Genomic DNA, 17,279 nt, shown 5'->3' with positions numbered 1-17,279 from the left:
TCTGAGTCATCTCATTTGTAAAACATCAATAATAAACAAACTTAGTTTTATGTGTGATATGAGGATTGAGTTAATACATATATAAAGCCCACAGCATAGGATCTGGCACATTGTAAGCTTTCAATAGCCTACATGTCTGCTAAGTCGCTTCGGTCATGTCTGACTCTTGTGACCCCATGGACTGTAGCCCACCAGGCTCCTCTGTCCATGGAATTCTCCAGGCAAGAGTGCTGGAGTGGGTTGTCATGCCCTCCTCCAGGGGATCTTCCTGACCCAGGGACCGAGCCTGAGTCTCTTGTGTCTCCTGCATTGGCAGGTGGGTTCTTTACCGCTAGTGCCACCTGGGAAGCCCAGGCTTTCAAGAAATGTTAGCTATTAATCTTATTTTCCTTATTAGACATTGAAGAAGAACTAGAACACTAGTAATAAGACTAAAACAAAAACAAACAACAAAAAACTTGCCCTCGTGGCTAAAGAGATCATTCATTTTCTTATTCAGTCAAGATTTTTCTTTTTCTTTGACATGCAAGATTTCGACCTCTTCTGGATCCATCTAATCTGAACTGGCATGCCACTTCCATGTACTAGCAGCCTCCTGGTTATCTGCAGAGAATTTCCCATTCAGTTTGTTTCCTTATTGTATGTAACTGATTTACCTTCTTGCACTGAATCTTCAGAAGGCCTGCCCTGGTTAATTATCAAGCCTGGAATGGCCTTTCTATTTGAATGGCCCTGCCTCTCTGTATTTTTTGCCCCTCATGTCCCTACAGCCTGCACTTTCATTGAAATAGGCTTTATGTTAATAATCATTTCAGTTCAGTTCAGTCACTCAGTCGTGTCCAACCCCATGGACTGCAGGACACCAGGCTTCCCTGTCCATCACCAACTCCCAAAGCTTGCTCAAACTCAAGTCCATCACGTTGGTGATGCCATCCAACCATCTCATCCTCTGTCACCCCTTCTCTCACCTTCAATCTTTCCAGCATCAGGGTCTTTTCAAGTGAGTCAGTTCTTCGTATCAGGTGGCCAAAGTATTGGAATTTCAGCTTCAGCATCAATCCTTTCAATGAATATTCAAGACTGATTTCCTTTAGGATGGACTGGTTGGATCTCCTTGCTATCCAAGAGACTCTCAATAATCTCCTCCAACACCACAGTCCAAAAACATCAATTCTTCAGCAGTCAGCTTTCTTTACAGTCCAACTCTCACATCCATACATGATTACTGGAAAAACCATAGCTTCGACTAGACACACCTTTGGTGGCTAAGTAATGTCTCTGCTTTTTAATATGTTATCTAGGTTGGTCATAGCTTTTCTTCTAAGAGCAAGCGTCTATTAATTTCATGGCTGAAGTCACCATCTGCAGTGATTTTGGAGCTCCCCAAATAAAGTCTCTTACGTATTAATACCATCCTGCCTTTTTTCATGGAGGAATCAGTACCCACTTGAGGTAGACACACAGATGCGATGGCACTAGGTTTGTAGCACTGTGAGGCCCGCTTTCTCTCCCGCAGCTCCAGGTGTTGGTTTTCACGTTTGCCAAGTGGAGTAAACAGTGGAAACAGTGTCAGACTTTATTTTGGGGGCTCCAAAATCACTGCAGATGGTGACTGCAGCCATGAAATTAAAAGACGCTTACTCCTTGGAAGGAAAGTTATGACCAACCTAGAGAGCATATTCAAAAGCAGAGACATTACCTTGCCAACAAAGGTCTGTCTAGTCAAGGCTATGGTTTTTCCTGTGGTCATGTACGGATGTGAAAGTTGGACTGTGAAGAAGGCTGAGTGCTGAAGAATTGATGCTTTTGAACTGTGGTGTTGGAGAAGACTCTTGAGAGTCCCTTGGGCTGCAAGGAGATCCAACCAGTCCATTCTGAAGGAGATCAGCCCTGGGATTTCTTTGGAAGGAATGATGCTGAAGTTGAAACTCCAGTACTTTGGCCACCTCATGCGAAGAGTTGACTCATTGGAAAAGACTCTGATGCTGGGAGGGATTGGGGGCGGGAGGAGAAGGGGATGACAGAGGATGAGATGGCTGGATGGCATCATGGACTCGATGGACGTGAGTCTGAGTGAACTCCGGGAGTTGGTGATGGACAGGGAGGCCTAGCGTGCTGCAATTCATGGGGTCGCAAAGAGTCAGACACGACTGAGCGATTGAACTGAACTGAACTGAACTGAAGTGGAGTAAAACCCTACAGGAACAGTGGATGGGAAGCCCTTTTTCTGCCATGGGTAGCGTGGGGTGGCTAACTTCAGGAAAGGAGCAACGTTGGGACTGTGCTTAGAATTTTCTCAGCAAGGGAGGGAAGTGCCTTCTAGACTGAAGGTCGCCAGGATGGCCCGCCCCTCTCAGTAGCCGTGGCCTCCCTCTGGTTGCCTGGGGGATGTGGTCAAGGCCCCCACAAGTCTGGCCCTGCTCCACCTAAGGAAATTTGACTGACCACATGATATCCACTGGCGAGACGAAAGTAAGCCGTGTAACGTTTCAAGCTCGTCACAAAGGAAACCGCTCTCACAAAAGTGTATAGGGGTTAACGGGCCCTCCTCGTTCCGACAGCTGTCACTGTTCTGTCTTAGTCCAGCAGCCCCCATCCCCCAGAGACAACCGTAGCAACCCTACCCCCGCTGGCTGGGCCTGTCTCCCCCTGTAAGTGCAGAGGACAGAGGAAACCCCCATCAACCCTAGCTCCCTCTTCTGGGGATTTCACTTAGCAACATCCTGGGAGACATAAAACCATACAGCAGAAGTCATTTTTGGTCTTTATTGAGTTCTTCTATCTCACGCCGTTGTTTGTTATACCTTTTATCCCTTACAACATACATCTGAATGTGGTATTATGATCCCTTGTATGGGAGAGGGCTTCCAGTGAAGTGATCTTCAAATACAACCAATGCAGTGTATTCAGATAGACACATTCAGTATGTAAATGGAGTGAACCGCTTTGGACACCTGGCTTACGAGGAAACGTTTCAAACGTATATCCCGGGTCCAGCGCGTACGTCTCATCTCTGCCTGGCTTCCTGAAAGGATCCGGCCTTTTTCAATGTGTTCTGCAGAGCCCTCTGGGAATACCCCTCCCCACAGAGGGCCTCCTGGGGGCAAGGGAGTAGGTAGGCGAAAGCCAGGGAGAAACCAGGGCTCCAGCAATGACAAAAGTGAGTCTGTAAAGACAGATGGAAACTGAACACTGGAATCCTCTGTGTACCATGTGAAGGAATTTAGATTCCAGCCGACCCGGCCACTGCTCCTGCCTGGAGGATCCTCTGGACAGAGGGGCCTGGCTCCTCTACGGAGGACTGTAGTCCAACGGGTCTCAAAGAGTCACACGACTGAGCGACGGACACTTTCAGTGTCCCCACTAAGCAGAATGTTTTCTGAAGGCGATATAAAGCTCATGTTTTATCATGATTTCCAGGTATGCAATCGGATCTGTATCAGGACTCTCAGCCCTCTTCCATAGCAATCCAACTGATTTGCACTTGTCTTGTACCTTTGGATAAAAGCTTGTTCAGCTAAGCCTTTGCTCTGCCACTTTTCAAACCATTTACCATCCTAGCGTCCAGGTGGTTGTTGTTGTCCAGTCTCTCAGTTGTGTCTAGCTCTTTGAGACCCTATGGACTGCAGCATACCGGGCTTCCCTGTCCTTCACGTACCAGGTATGTGATTTTAAAAATAATAATAGATAATGTAAGACAAATACTGTAAACATTACTAGGAAAGCCAAAACATAATACTATGAAAAAGCAGATCTCAAAGAAATAGGTATTCAAGAAAGTATTATGTATTTATTTTATAATAATTTCTTTTTAGGGCTTCCCTCATAGCTCAGTTGGTAAAGAATCTGCCTGAAATGCAGGAGACCCTGGTTCGATTACTGGGTCAGTAAGATCCACTGGAGAAGGGATAGGCTACCCACTCCAGTATTATTGGGCTTCCCTTGTGGCTCAGTTGGTAAAGAATCCACCTGCACTGCAGGAGACCTGGGTTCAATCCCTGGGTTGGGAAGATTCCCCTGGAGAAGGGAAAGGCTACTCACTCCAGTATTCTGGCCTGGAGAATTCCATGGACTCAGTCCATGGGGTCACAAAGAGTTGGACACGACTGAGTGACTTTTATTCCACTTCAATCTCTTTTAAGGATTAGAATAGAATATTTTCAAGACTAGACTCCAAACTTACCTTTCTCGTTTTAAATCACCATCCACTCTGTTCACCAGCCTGGGGATTTTGCCTTATCTGCTATCCCAGGGCTTCTGTAACTTTGGGATGAATACAGATCATCCAGTTGACTTTTTCTAACACCAAATTCTGGTTCCTCCCTTCCCCCTGCCTTTTCTCAATCCCAGAGATTCTGATTGAGGAAGTTTGGGGAGGTTGCTGAGTCTCCAGGTGACCATGGACCAAACTTTGAGTAGCCTTGCGGGACCCTATCTCCTACAAACTATCTCCCCTTCCAATTTACTATGAGTGCCAGGGAGTCTGCCCCAAATTTATCTCTAAAACCTGTTCTCTCCTTTTTTTTCCCTTTCCTTTTACACTTGGCCTGTTCATAGCTTCTATTATCTCTTCCTTCAAACCCATTCTTCAGACAGCTGTCAGAGTGGCTTTGAAAACCAACCCACCAACCAGCCAGCCAACCAACCCACAGAAACATGGTATATCTGTGTTTTTCCCATTTCAAAGCACTTAGTGTATTAAGGGAGAAGGCGATGGCACAGCAGTCCAGTACTCTTGCCTGGGATGGGGGAGCCTGGTGGGCTGCAGTCCATGGAGTTTCGAAGAGTCGGACATGACTGAGCGACTTCACTTTCACTTTTCACTTTCATGCATTGAAGAAGGAAATGGCAACCCACTCCAGTGTTCTTGCCTGGAGAATCCCAGGGACGGAGGAGCCTGGTGGGCTGCCGTCTGTGGGGTCGCATAGAGTCGGACACGACTGAAGGGACTTAGCAGTAGCAGCAGCAGCAGCATATTAAGGGAGAAGGCAATGGCACCCCACTCCAGTACTCTTGCCTGGAAAATCCCATGGACGGAGGAGCCTGGTGGGCTGCAGCCCATGGGGTAGCGAAGAGTCGGACACGACTGAGCAACTTCACTTTCACTTTTCACTTTCATGCATTGGAGAAGGAAATGGCAACCCACTCCAGTATTCTTGCCTGGAGAATCCCAGGGACGGAGGAGCCTGGTGGGCTGCCATCTCTGGGGTTGCACAGAGTCAGACACGACTGAAGTGACTTAGCAGTAGCAGCAGCAGCAGCATATTAAGTTCCCTTCTTTAATTAGGGCTTCCCAGGTGGTGCTAGTGGTAAAGAACCTGCCTGCCAATGCAGGAGAGTTCAATGCCTGGGTGGGGAAGATCCCCTGGAGAAGGAAAGGTCAATCCATTCCAGTACTCTTGCCTGGAGAATCCCAAGGATGAAGGAGCCTGGGGGGCTACAGCCTATAGGGTGCAGAGTCGGACATGACTGAAGTGACTTAGCACAGCACTTTGTTAGTTTTTTTTTCCTTACACTGGAGAACCCTTTCCTTGATGATGTTTTGTGAGTGTGTGATGCTCATCTCTGGCTGAACTCTGAGTGGGGACTGGATCCTGGACCTTGGTGACCTCTCTCCCATGGCAGTCCCTGGTGGATCTCCTGGTGAATCCTATGCTTCCAGAGGTTTGCAAGTGATTTTGTTAGATGGACTCTCAATGTGTATTATCGGAGAGTCACAGATCTGAGAGTTTGACATTGATGACTTGTCATCCTCCAGTTTAGATGTTCCATTTCCTGTCTTGACTCTTCCTTTCTGTGAGTATGAGTCCATCATGGAGCCATCTGGCTGCTTACAGTGAACTCCCAGGTCACCAGCTGTATCCCTTCCTTTCCTTAGGATTCCCTGGATACACACCGCCAAGCCCAGCACCACTATCCTTCTGGAAAAGCTCACCCAGGCTTTCATCCCAGGACCCTCAACACCCCAAGACCAAGATAGTCACTGTCTCTCAATCCCCATTTGCTTCCCAGTCACAATTGCCTTCTCTCTGTTCTAGGACTGAACTCTAGGGAAGTGAGTCCATGTCCTTGCAATATGCTTGTCCATCATCATTTTTAGTATAGAATATGGGCACATATGTCTGCAATGAATCTCTGTGCTGTCCCAGAATGGGTTAGGATGGTTGCATGTTCACGCTCAGTCACTCAGTCCTGCCTCACTCTCTGTGACCCCATGGACTGTAACCCCCCAGGTTCCTCTGTCCATGGGCTTCCCAGGCAAAAATACTGGAGCAGGTTGCCATTTCCTACCCCAGGGGATCTTCCTGAGCCAGAGATGGAACCCAGCTCTCCTGCATTGGCAGGCAGATTCTTTACAACTATGCCACTTAGGAAGCCCCGTTAGGGTGATAAAGTGAAAGTTTTTCAGTCATGTCTGACTCTATGTGACCCCATGGTCTATACAGTCCATGGACTCCTCCAGGCCAGGATACTGGAGTTAGAATGTTTGGCCATCATAAATCTTGTATGATGTAATTTATGATCATTATAAGAAATAATGATCGACAACAAAGAAATTAAGTACCATGCAGTAGTCACACCTGTGGTTATTCCAGGTCTTTTTTTTATTATAAATAAGATAAAAGATAAATTTGTTGTATTGGTCATTTAAGGTCATTTGGTCATCCAATCCTTCTGATTGGAAATCTGTGCCTTCAAAGGGAACTCAGTTGCAATTTATTTTACCCATGATATGTGAGGCATTATCTCCATCACAGTCTCAACAAATAGGACTCTGGAGGAAACACTCCCATTCTATGTATTTCTTGAGTGTGATTGAGTTATTCTGCCAGAGGCACATATACGTGTAATTCTCTTTCAATCTCATTGGACACCACTGACTCCTCCGTGACCACCACTAGCAGAAAATGGTTGAGGAATTAAGAGACATTCTGTGCTGGAAGTAGTATATTTTCCCCCTTAATTTGGAACGATATGCCCTACTTCAGTGCAAGAATTTTTAGTATATTGCCATTATGTCCCAGCTAGAGAAGGTAACAGAGAAGGCAATGGCACCCCACTCCAGCACTCTTGCCTGGAGAATCCCATGGACAGAGGAGCCTGGACGGCTGCAGTCCATGGGGTCTCGAAGAGTCGGACACGACTGAATGACTTCCCTTTCACTTTTCACTTTCATGCATTGGAGAAGGAAATGGCAACCCACTCCAGTGTTCTTGCCTGGAGAATCCCAGGGACGGAGGAGCCTGGTGGGCTGCTGTCTATGGGGTCGCACAGAGTCGGACACAGCTGAAGCAACTTAGCAGCAGCAGCAGAGAAGGTAAATGGCACAGACCTGATACATCGTCTCCAAGAAAGCTGGGAGTTAATTCAAAACAGGAGTAACCTCTTTCCCAATATATGTAAAACTGCTGCCATCCTGAAGCTCCCACTCCCACATGGATTATTAATTTCCAATATCACGAATAGGAGTTGTACACACCTATGAAGAAACAGGCTCCCTAAATTTAAAGGACCCATTCTGTTCAGTATTTCTTGTGATTAAAATGTACCACACTTTAATGTTTTCCTGCCTGGTTATGAATGTAAAGCCGTTTTGAAATTACTTTAATGCACTTCATATCACATTAAATGCATCGTTTTAAACACGTGGCAGGACCTGCATTGTTTTCTTCAGGCTTCCAAACATGTGGGAACGTTTATGCTGTTCATAGCAAAGCTCTTTGCTCAGGAAGAGTGTTTATGATACTTGGTCAAGTTTTGTCTCTTTAAATTTTGCATTGGTTGCCAGTACCAAGCTGGTGCACTTCAAGCTATAACTTTCCATCCACTGATCCAAAAGCATTCTTTCTCCCTTTTGAAAATCATGGCTGATTAAAACTCTAATGCAACAGCTGTTAGTGATCATGTGATTGATATGTTTTAAAAGACAGATGTTGAGTATTAAAAGCAGAACCCTGTAGATTCCTCTGCAGTCAATGAATAGTTTTGAATGGCTGCTACTTTGTTTTCCCTGCTTTTTCCACCCAGGTTATTCTTAATTTTTTTCCTGTCCTTGTCTTGTCCTTCTTTCTCTTTTTATTGGTTGAGTAGAAATAATTTTAATAAAATAAGTTATTTAGAAATATATGCAATGCCCTCCACGCTCGAGAGCAAGTACTGGAATAAAATCTATCTTTCATGGAAAAGGTTTTGTAAACTCACAAGAAATCATGAAAATATCTTTAGGTTCTGACTAAGAACACAGATACAGTGAAATTCAGGAGCCACACAGTTCCCTATAGTCGGGGTATTTCTGTTAGAGGGGGCCCTATGACAGAACATGCACTCATTGGAATACGTGTTTTGAAATAAAGTTTTCATTGTTATGGTTTTCTTAATGTGTTCATTCACAAATTAACTCTCACGTTAGAAAAATTTTTTAAAGACATCACAAAAAATAGATATCTGTATATGTATAAGTGAATCATCTTGCTGTACACCTGAAATTAACACAACATTGCAAGTCCACTCTACTTCTATAAAAAATAAAATAAAAGGAAACTAAACACACAAATGCATTCTCTTAACTCTTTGAACATTTAAAACCCTGTGCTCTCCTGGTTCGGCACATCCCTTTGGCAGCGCCATCCTGTGGAGTCTATCCTGAAGTTTGGGGCCTGAGTTTATGACAAGAGGGTGAATTTATATCACGATGCTGATGGTGTCCCGGAAGGTGACTCACCTGGTGCATCCCCTGGAAGGAAGAAACTGCTCTGAGGAAGAGAAGCAAGGTTCCCCACAGAGAATCATGGTATTTCAGAACTGCAAAGAGCAAAGAGTGCTGAAGTCACTTCAGAAAGAGAGTGTTTAAAACACTCGACAGTGAATGCAAAAGCTTCGGAATGAGAGGCGATTCAACACAAGCCTGGGGGCCCGCAGACGGATTCTAGGCCACTGCATTCACCGCGGTGATGGAACCTTTTAGAGTATTCCAGTTTGGGTGGTCTTATAGGATCCTGCACGCTCTAAGACCTTACCCCGCGAGAACGGAAAAACCATTAGCTAAGCCCAGATGAAATCACCATGAAAGTTATAGGACTCTGTCTTGTGATAAATACCATGTATTCATATAGTAACTTTCACCCCTGAATTGTCTGGGGAAAGCCACAATATTATTTCCACTTTAGTATAGAGAAAGAAACAGTAATTTATCAAAGTGCCTGAATAACTTAAGTTTTCTGTGAATAAAAAAAAAAAACACTATATATATATATTACTAAAAGACAAGTTATCAAACAAAAGATGAACACTTTTCTACAAAATATGACAGATCCTTTGTCTTCCTCTGCATTTGATATTTTTCTTTTTTGATTGGAAATAAGTACTGAGGCTTGAATTAAAATATATTGCACATAAAAAGCAAGGTATCAATTTATCTCAATCCTTAACAAACAGCTTCTTAAAGGAACAGCAGGGGTGGACCCGTTCAGCCCAGGGGAGGATCATCAGTGCATGTAGCTTTCTTCTCATCAGCGTTCCTGAGCTGTGTGTCATTTACATGGTTTTCACGTCTCCACTCACGTCATTACTCCTATGCTCAGCATCAAAATCAGTTTTCATTCAGTCTGCATGAATTTAGAGTAGTTTTCAAAAACTCCCACAACCTTTTCAAGTCCAATGGCTTTGTTTTGACATGGGCAATATTTGGTCTGGGACTAATAACTCAATGGTGCTTTCAAGTTATACGCAGTAGTAACCATCAATAACACCCTTTTCATCCCCAAATGCTGATGGAGCAGGACAGCGCGCCAGGCACGTTGTCAAAGAATGTGCTCAGAGAGGCCTATATCCAGGGCCCAAAGTTTGCAAGAAACCATTTCCAACCTGATCAATGAGTAGATTTTAATTCAAGCATTGGTTAATTTATATCAGTTTCCTGGCACTTTCTAATGATGTTGTGGGCCCTTAATGCATATTAGCTGGGAAATCAAAAGCATAAGAATATCATTTATATTTTAAGATCATACTAAAGTGCACAAACATCTGATTTTTCTGAAAGTTTAAGTGCTCACGTGCTCAGTTGTGTCTGACTCTTTACTCTCCCACAGTCTGTAGCCCGCCAGGCTCCTCTGTCCCTGGGGTTTTCCAGGCAAGAATACTGGAGTGGGGTGACATTTCCTCCTCCAGGGGATCTTCCCAATCCAGGGACTGAACCTGGGTCTCCTGTGTCCCCTGCATTGGCAGGCAGATTCTTTACCACTGTACCACCTGGGAAACTTAGTTAAATACAATACTAAGCCATGACACCTTGACAACAACTAATACACCATGTTATTATTCCTAGTGATAGGCTTGTTTGATTTTGCAAAAAATTAATAAACAGAAACCCCAGGAGTCCAGAATGGGGAGGGCACTCTCCTTATGACCACGGTAGGGCCCAACAGGAAGATAGACTCCTCTTATTTCCTGTGAGCACTCAGCCAGCGAAAAGCTACTGACTCTTTGTCTCCATAGCCCTCACCACTTCTTGTCTCCTCTATAAAAGGGGTCTCCTTCCCTCACCGCGTAGGACTTGTACATGGCTTGACCCATTTGCAGGCCCCGAGTTGCAATTCTCTGCTGATCCCAAACACATCCATCTTTGCTGGAGAAGTATCTGGTAGTCTATTGACTTTATGTCAACAATTTCAATCAAGGAAGATTCCAAAATACCTCTCCTCTGAATCGTAGCTGACAATGTTTTCAATCACCAGCAAATGAGCCATAGAAATATCTTTCTAAGAAACAACTTTATTTACATGTGAATAGGTTTATCTCAACGATTAAAAATAATAATAATTAAAAAAAGTCTTCCAACTTCTATTGAAATCGCTGGTGGCTCAGACACAGTAAAGAATGCCTGAAATGCAGGAGATGAGGTTCAATCCCTTGTTGGGGAAGATCCCCTGAAGGAGGAAATGGCTACCCACTCAAGTATTTTTGCCTGGGGAGCATTCCATGGACAGAGGAGCCAGGCGGGCTAGAGGCCATGTGGCTGCAAAGAGTCGGACACGACTGAGTGACTGAGCGCGCATGCGTAGTGCGTCTGCGTTGTCAAGGTCCGACTGAGGCATGGATTTCCACAGTGAAAGACATGGCTTTAATTTCAGTCATTGTATCACTAATTTCAGGAAGCAGTTGCTCCTAAATTTCTTCACAGGCAGATTGCTTCAGGAATGGTCACTGATAGAGTTTAGATGATCAGATTAAGCCTCAGGTATTTTTGTTTGTGGCTTAAATTTTAGGGTAGAATTATAAAGAGATGCACAATAACTTCTGGAAGAAAGGCTTACTGCAGGCCCAAGCAAGGAGAACGGGCAGTTCAGGCTCAAAAGACCCAAACTCCAATCTGTTGTGACTGACTGTATATATATATATGGACTTCCCAGCAGCACTAGAGGTAGGTAATGAACCTGTCCACCAATGCAGATGTAAAGACATTCGAGCTTGATCTCTGGGTCAGGAAGATCCCCTGGAGGGGCGCCTGGTACCCTACTCCAGTTTTCTTGCCTGCAGAATCCCATGGGCGAAGGAGCCTGATGGGCTACAGTCCATGGGATCCCAAATAGTCAGACACGATTGAAGTGACTTAGAACACATACATGTACATATATACTAGAAACCTTATAATCTGTAAATCTCAGTAAAGAAAACCAAATTACGAAAGTCTGATAAACTTAAGGAAATGTTGTAATAAGTAGACAAACTAATTTTTTCTAATAATCGATATCTAGTATTCATTTGATTTCAATGTGGTTTTAGTTTTATTATCCTTTCCTTGAAATATTTCACACTTCAAATATTATTATTTTCATGAAATAAAAAAATCTTATATTTTCATTAAATCAAAAGTTAATAAACTCCAACGTTTTCATGTTTCATTCCACATTATGGCAAAATCCATTTGATTTGTTTGCCGGAATGAAGCTTGTATACAAAGAGCTTTTTGCTTTCTTCAAATTCTCCAACAGCAGATGCATGTGAGCCTCCCATAAAATATAGCTCTTTTAAAATGTAAATTCAAGCAGCTACTTTGCTGGAAGCCAGTGAATTCTGGGCAGGGTCTAAGAAATCTGGATATTATTACTTAACACAAAATTTATCTCAATTTTTCCACTTAGGAAATGGTAAAGTTCTCTGCGTTGAAGGTGTTTACGGAGAAGAGTGTAATTGTTGTAATCTGTGAGCCACGCTTCCAACTCTTTCAAAGGAAAGACTAGCCCCTGTTTTCCTTCCATGTTTTTCCACATCAGGAGAATATATACCAAACAGCTCTCTACACGGTTGAACTTACCTGCTTCATAAACGCCGGTCAACAGCTATAAGAATTTTAATCAGTTCAAAAATGTCAACGTGCTTGTGTTTCTTTAAAGCTGGCACAGTGCTAAAACATAGCTGTATATTTCTTATTTCATAAGTTTAGATTGGTTAAAGAGGCTTGCTTTTTTACAGTCTAGAACAACTATAGAGAAAGCAGGTATGGGTTATATTCACAAAGCAAACGATCCTTGATCTGCTCACTTAGAATTGCTGGCTGTTGCCAGGCTGCCTTTCTAACGGCTGCATTAATTCCCAGTTTTGGAGCAGTGCCCTCAGGCTAATCATGTTCAAGTTGGAATACAGTAAGGTGGCTAAAAAAAAAAAAAGATGGCTCGGAGAAACTCTTGGCATTCTTGACTGCAGATGGTGACTGCAGCCATGAAATTTTAATTTAAGACGTTTGCCCAGCGGAAGAAAAGCTATGACAAATCTAGACAGCCTATTAAAAAGCAGAGACATTACTTTGCTGACAAAGTTCTGTATAGTCAAAGCTATGGTTTTTCCAGTAGTCATGTACAGATGTCAGGGTTGGACCATAAAGAAGGCTGAACACCAAAGAACTGATGCTTTTGAACTGTGGTGTAGGAAAAGAGTTTTGAGAGTTCCTTGGACTGCAAGGAGACCCAACCAGTCCATCCTAAAGGAAATCAGTCCTGAATATTCATTGGAAGGACTGATGCTGAGGTTGAAGCACCAATACTTTGGCCACTTGATGGGAAGATCCAACTCATTGGAAAAGACCATGATTCTGGGAAAGATGGAGGGCAGGAGGAGAAGTAGGTCCAGATGAAATGGTTGGATATCATCACTGACTCAGTGGACATGAATCTGAGCAAATTCTGGGAGACAGTGAAGGACAGAGAAGCCTGGAGTGTTGCAGCCCAGGACTTAGTGACTGAACAACAACAAAATACATTGATTGACCCATTATTTTCTTAATTGAAGTGTGGTGGATTTATAATATTGTGTTAGTTTCAGGTTTTGATTTGAATGTTTTTTTTTTTTTTGCAGATTATAGTCTGTTATAGACTATTACAAGATATTGAGTATAATTCCCTGTGCTATACAGTAAATTCTTGTTTATCTACTCTATATATAGTCATTTGTATCTATTAATCCCATACCCCTAAAGTGTCCCTCCCCATCCCCTTCACCCCTGTGGTACCCATCAAGTTGTTCTCTTTATCTGTGAGTCTGTTTTGTACATACACTCATTTGTTTCATTTTTCAGACTCCATGTTTATCTGATATCATATAGTATTTTATCTTTCTCTAACTTATTTCACTAAGCATTATATTCTCTCGGTTCATCCATGTTGCTGCAAATGGCAATATTTTATCCTTTTATAATGACTTTGGTAAATTCCATTGCCCACTATCTATATCTACTGTCTATCTGTCTATCTATTAATACCACATCTTCTTAAGTTGATTGTTGATGTGCAGTTGGGTTCCTTCTATGTCTTAGCTATTATAAATAGTGCTGCATATATGTTAATGTTTTATCAATTACACAAATACTTATATACTTTATTGGAGGAGGGCATGCATTCCACTGCAGTATTTTTGCCTGGAGAATCCAATGGACAAAGGGGCCTGGCGGGCTACAGTCCATGGGTTCACACAGAGGTGGACACTACTGAAGTGACCTAGCATGCATGCATATATTTTATATATCGGGTTTAAAAACACAATCATGGTGTTGTGGGCTTACCATGGTGCCCTGATGGAGCTGAGTGAATACTTGCACAACATATGATGTCTCCACGTTGCTCTCTGCCTTGCTCACCACCCTGCACTGTGAGTCCTCCCTTGAGTGTGTACAAACCAGCTCTCAGCCAAGTTCCCTGTTTTCGGACATCTAGATCCACTAATTCCAGTCTCATCAGCCCTACACTGAGCTCAGCCTCTGTCAGCAGAATGCATTGCTGCTCTCTGCTGGGTCTCTACCTCTTTGCACTGGCCTATGGAAAATCCTGGGGCTTATTTTATGTGTTTTCTGCACTCAAGGAATCATACCCTCTGCTTTCTGTTGTCTAGTCCCTTCATATTTTATTCTGTTTTAAGATTATTTTCTGTGGCAAAAGTGAAAAGGCAGTTGCATACAATACTGGTGTTCCATCAGGAATGGAGAGGAAGCGCATTTGCTGTTGAATGTTATGGCTGGTATCATGGGTGGCTATAATTCTGGGTTACTGGAAAATCTCAACCAGGATTTATCTAAAGAGGCTACCTGCCCCCTCCCCCTACTTTTTGCTTTTTGGTCAGAACCTTATTCTTATTTCTTCTGAAAATGAGAGCCAAGTTGATACTACCATATTTTGCCAAGTGACAAAGAGCTGTGCGTGTGCATGCCTTTTCTTTGTTCCATTTCATTCAAGTTGGTCTTTTCTTGTTTATTTGAAATGATAAATGAGTATGGCCTTTGAGCATAAAAATAGCAAGGACAAAGCACACAAATAAATGCAAATTCAAGAAAAGGAAGAGGTCTGACTCTTCAAAAACAAAATTACATAACCTCTACACAACCAGTGCAAGCAGAATACAGAGCTGCAATAAAATACTTCAAAGAGAATTCTGGTTTCTTTTTGAATTAACCTTCAGTCTGACATGCTTATAATGCCTGCAAAAGGCAACAGATGGTATTAGAATGGTAAATTACATCAAAAGATGCTTTCCAACCTGGGTACTATATTTATTAAGTTATTTAGTCACAAGTTCAGTTTAAAAATAAACTCAGCTCGGCAGGTGTAGCCTAAGGATAGATTCAGAAAGTTGCATGTCTATTTCAGATTTTAGGAAAGTGGATCCCACATTAGAACTGATGAAACTGAAACAACCTTCCATTAAATGTAGCTTTTTTTTCAGCAATGAGTTGTTTCTACCCAAGGATAATAGTAGCCTTTGGATAAGGAAATAAGAAGGCTACCAAGTTGCCTTTAGTAGCACATACATCTTCATCTGCTTCCCAGAATTAAAGATGGGTTGAGTGAATTCATCCCTACTTGTATTTCAAGGAATCTTGATGAATCTAAGGACTTAATCTAGGGTCACGGAACCCGTCTATCAACCTAGAGGGCTCATCTTCTGGAGTCATATCTTTTTGCCTTTTCATACTTTCTTGGGGTTCTCCAAGCAAGGATACTGAAGTGGTTTGCCATTCCCATATCCAGTGGACCACATTAGTAAAAGCCATGGTTTTTCCAGTAGTCATGTACGGATGTGAGCATTGGACCATAAAGAAGGCTGAGTGTCGAAGAATTGATGCTTTTGAACTGTGGTGCTGGAGAAGACTCTTGAGAGTCCCTTGGACTGCAAGGCGATCAAACTAATCAATCCTAAAGGAAATCAACCTGAAATACATATTGGAAGGACTGATGCTGAAGGTGAAGCTCCAATACTTTGGACACCTGATGCGAAGAGCCAACTCATTGGAAAAGACCCTGATGCTGGGAAAGATTCAGGGTAGGAGGAGGAGAAGAAGGGAACGACAGAGGAGGAGATGGTTGGATGACATCACCAACTCAATGGACATGAACTTGAACAAACTCTAGGAGACAGTAAAGGACAGGGAAGACTGGCATGGTGCAGTCCATGGGTTAGCAGAGGGTCAGACACGACTTAGAGACAGAACAACAACATGGAATACAGAACTCATTGGCTCACAGTGTAGTAAATATACTCTTCTGGACTCAGTGCCTGTGTGTGCACTCAGTCACTCCGTCAGGTCTGATTCTTTGTGAACCCATGGACTATAGCCCACCAGGCTCCTTTGTCCATGGAAATTCCCAGGCAAGAATACTTGAGTGGTGTGCCATTTCCTCCTCCAAGGGATCTCCCCCACCCAGGGGTCTAGCCTGGGTCTTCTGCAGCTCCTGTGCTGGCAGATGGATGCTTTACCACTGAGTCACCTTAGTGTAATTAGACACAGGAAATTACTAAGCTAACTAACTACAGAGAGATGCTATAACCAATGGTTATATGAAACAGAATCTTCCAGAAAATCAGAACAATGGATGGCCGTATCTTAGGTGATCACGTAGTCAAGGATCTTAGGTTCCTAGGAAACTCTTACATATCTCCTTCTTCAAGGAAATGCATTTTTCTAGCTAGATGGTCTTCAGCATATGAATATCTCCATTGAGAGGGAAGTTATTGCTACTTAACAATCCACTGAAGTTTTTAGACATTTAGAAACAGCTCCTTATGGTAGGCTACATGGTTTAGGAGCAAAAGCATAGAGTTTAGAAATGACTGAATTTAATTTAAACTTTGTTGCTTCCTACTTCTCTCAGCTGTCAAATGAGTTTAACCATGTGTGGCTATTAAAATTATTTGTCATATTTTTGAGAAGCTAAGGAAGTCTTATGACTTCTTCAAATGTAGGAGATAAATACTACTGCTATTTTCAGAAAAAGTGAAGAAACTAAAGTAAAGAGAGATTAAAAGAATTGCTCAGTGTCTCCCAGGTAGAGAGGCTAGGATTGTCCCTATTCAAACCCATCCATCACACCCTCCCCTCCTCTCGGTTGCTATTTAGAAAGTGCTTGGAAAGTTCAGGGAGGAAGTTCCCCACTTGGAGCAAGCCCTATTGTGATTTCTTCTTTGAAAGCAGTTGGCCTTTGTCCTACTCAGACCCCTTCACACATGGCTTACTGTTAGGGACAAACAGGACATTTCAGCATTTCCTCTTTAAGACCACGGGCCTCATTAAGGGAAGTTCATGCCCCTGATTGCTATACAGCATGGCAGTTAGTCTCAGTGCTTTGGTGCTAAAAGCTTGAGTTCCAGTCCAAAGTCTGCTACTCACGGAGGATGGCAACTTTGGAAAGTTACTTAAGTTCCTTTTTTTTTTCTTCTGGTTTTAAGTGAGGATGGTTTAATTTAATTCTCCATTTACAGTGTGGTTCTATAGTCTGGGTGATTGGAAACAATTGGAA

This window comes from Bubalus bubalis, chromosome 5, assembly GCF_019923935.1.
Source record: "Bubalus bubalis isolate 160015118507 breed Murrah chromosome 5, NDDB_SH_1, whole genome shotgun sequence".
Taxonomy (NCBI): Eukaryota; Metazoa; Chordata; class Mammalia; order Artiodactyla; family Bovidae; genus Bubalus; species Bubalus bubalis.
Note: the sequence above shows the minus strand (reverse complement) of the source record.